This window comes from Montipora capricornis, chromosome 6 (assembly GCF_036669925.1).
Source record: "Montipora capricornis isolate CH-2021 chromosome 6, ASM3666992v2, whole genome shotgun sequence".
Classification (NCBI taxonomy): Eukaryota; Metazoa; Cnidaria; class Anthozoa; order Scleractinia; family Acroporidae; genus Montipora; species Montipora capricornis.
In genome coordinates, this window is record NC_090888.1 from 25,673,510 (window position 1) to 25,676,009 (window position 2,500).

Consider the following 2,500-nt stretch of genomic DNA (forward strand, 5'->3'; position numbering starts at 1 on the left):
TATTTCGATCGTTTGATTTCGTGTTCTTCCTGTGTTCCTTTATAACTCTTGAAGGTGTGAATTTTGGAACTGAGATCATGGTGATTTCATTTAAGGAGACACATCAGATGTGTGTAACATATTTGTGTGGAATTTGTGGTCCTTGAGGTCCAAACCAAGTTAAATTTTTGAGAATATGCGCTGCAGAAACGCAGGCTACGGTGAGTGTTCCATATTTGTTTTTGAAGCATGAAGTGTTCACAACCTTTGGTTAAGTTTGCACACTTGGGTATTGCCCATGCAATCGCTACAGTTTTCGTCAACAAGATAATTTGGGCAGGGTTTTCTGAAATCACCTTTACAATCAATCAATCATAAGTTTTTTTTTTCCAAGAGCATATTTTAAAGTTGTCAACCTCCTCCTTGAACCAAGGCAGCAGTTCATTTAGAGTGCTACCACTCTGCAATAGCCACTTAACTGCCCCCAGAAAGGCAGCTGCCTAAAAGAAAACACCTTGTCAACTTGTGAAGTTGGAATAAACACACTTACTGGAGTACATAGTAAATATTGAATTTGTTTGTCCCTGCTCAGAGCATTTATTTAATGAAAACGTAAATTGGTTGCAAGAATGGCCTCTGAGATTACATTAAGAAGAAGTTCTAGTTGCACAGTAGTGTGATCAATAACATTGTTTATGGCCATAGTGAGGCTTGACATTTGGTGTATTATTCTGTTACAGAATCACAAGTACTTGTCCACTAAAATACCGTGTGCAATCAACTGATACATTCATGTTCGGGAGAATGCTGGCCTGTCAATTAATGGAACATCCATATATGAGGAAAAGAACAATTTGCTAAATAAAAGTGCAATGTCAAGGCCCTCTTCCTGTTAATTCTTGGATTATTGACAGGGAAATACTGCTTGAAAATGGCCAGAGAGTGGCACCTGAGCGACTTAATTGTAGTCTAGGTTCCACAATCTCTAAATAATAATAATTTATTATTATTGTAATAATGCAACACACTTGGTGTCAACATCTATGTCAAAACTTGGAAGATGGTATTTTGCTTTCCCCCTTGACTGACCATTATTTGCAAATCTATGTTCAACCCAACGTCAAAGGTAAAATTATGAAAGACCCAAATCTAAGAACATGTGTTTAGGCAAACAGTTAAGGGTCATTGGTTGTATGCGTGGTTTATAGTATGTTTATCTCATCATGTTTTCTTTGCCTTGGTTGTGTAATTAGAATGACTTTTTGTAATGAATTTCACAGCCACCATAAAAACTGACATGTGCAGTTTCCTGTCTAGGAAAATAATAATAATAATAATAATAATAATAATAATAATAATAATAATAATAATAATAATATGATATTGGAGATTGTAGCATTGTAATATAAATCTCATGGACAATAACATCAATTTTCACTTTTTGTCCTTAGGGAGATGGATCCACCTGGTATTACTTGTGGCGGTTTTCTGAAATATTAACTCTGATGTAGTATTTTTTCTCAGCAATAAACCACAATAATGTTATTTGGTTCACTTTGTCTGTGTTGGTAGTGTGGAACAAAAGACTCAATAAAGCCACAGAGAAATCTATGGTTCGTTCTATGGTACTATGGTTTTACGGCTACTTTTTTTAGTTAGTCAAGTCTACTTTGTTATAAACTGCAATTCTTCCAGTTGATCATAGTCTCTGCCAAAGATTGATATTTCCACCCGCAGAATTTAAAGTGTAACATATAACACAGAAAAAAATGTTGTGTTTTCAACACACATGTTAGATCTTCATTTTGGACGATTCACAGTTAGTTGCTCTGAAAAAAATTGTTTGCAGTTAAAATTTCCTTCTTAACCATTATAGTGCCCCTGTGGCCAACACAAGCCACAATTGTGGCCACAAACCTTCTCATATCAAGTCCTCTTATTCTAAGTCAGCACAAGGACTTACTTACACTTCCTCACAAAGGGACGGAACACCCCCTAAAGACCAACCTAAGGATGGTGGCATGTATGTTATCAAGGATTTCTTTCAAACACAAGGAATTTCACAATCAGCTGGCAAACCTCTCTTGGCCTCCTGGAGAGGGGTCACCAAAAAACAGTATGATGTGTACATCAAAAAATTGACCAAGTTTTGTGCTGAAAGGCAGGCTCATCAATTTCACCCACTTGTTTTGTTAGATGATGGATCTAGTGTAGGCCAGAATCCATTGATTTAAAGACTGTTAAAAGGGGTTTTCCAATCCACGGCCCCAAAATCCAAAGTATACCGAAGTTTGGGTAGATTTTTGGTAGATTTTGAGATGAATCCACTGGTCGTAATTGTGGTTTACGTTCCATCACGTGAGAGCGAAGTTTTTTGCTCTCCGGTTACGTGCCCGCTTTTTTTTCTATTTCTTATAACTTTCGACGGTATGTGTGTCGAATGTGCTGCAAAGGTCATCGTCGGAAGCAGACCGATATACTGGTAAGTTCTGTTTTTCCTGTTGTATTGGAAACTTTAATA

At 36.8% G+C, this 2,500-nt stretch overlaps 1 long non-coding RNA gene across 1 annotated transcript in view; it reads left to right on the plus strand.

Moving 5' to 3' along the window:
* LOC138050391 (uncharacterized) overlaps positions 1 to 1,533 on the plus strand; it is a 2,429-nt gene extending 896 nt beyond the window's left edge. The window contains exons 1-3 of the long non-coding RNA XR_011132599.1: positions 1 to 200; positions 720 to 846; positions 1,431 to 1,533. The exon at positions 1 to 200 is cut by the window's left edge and continues 896 nt beyond it. This is a non-coding gene — a long non-coding RNA (uncharacterized lncRNA). The remainder of the gene's footprint in view (positions 201 to 719; positions 847 to 1,430) is intronic.
* Positions 1,534 to 2,500: the final 967 nt, after the last annotated feature.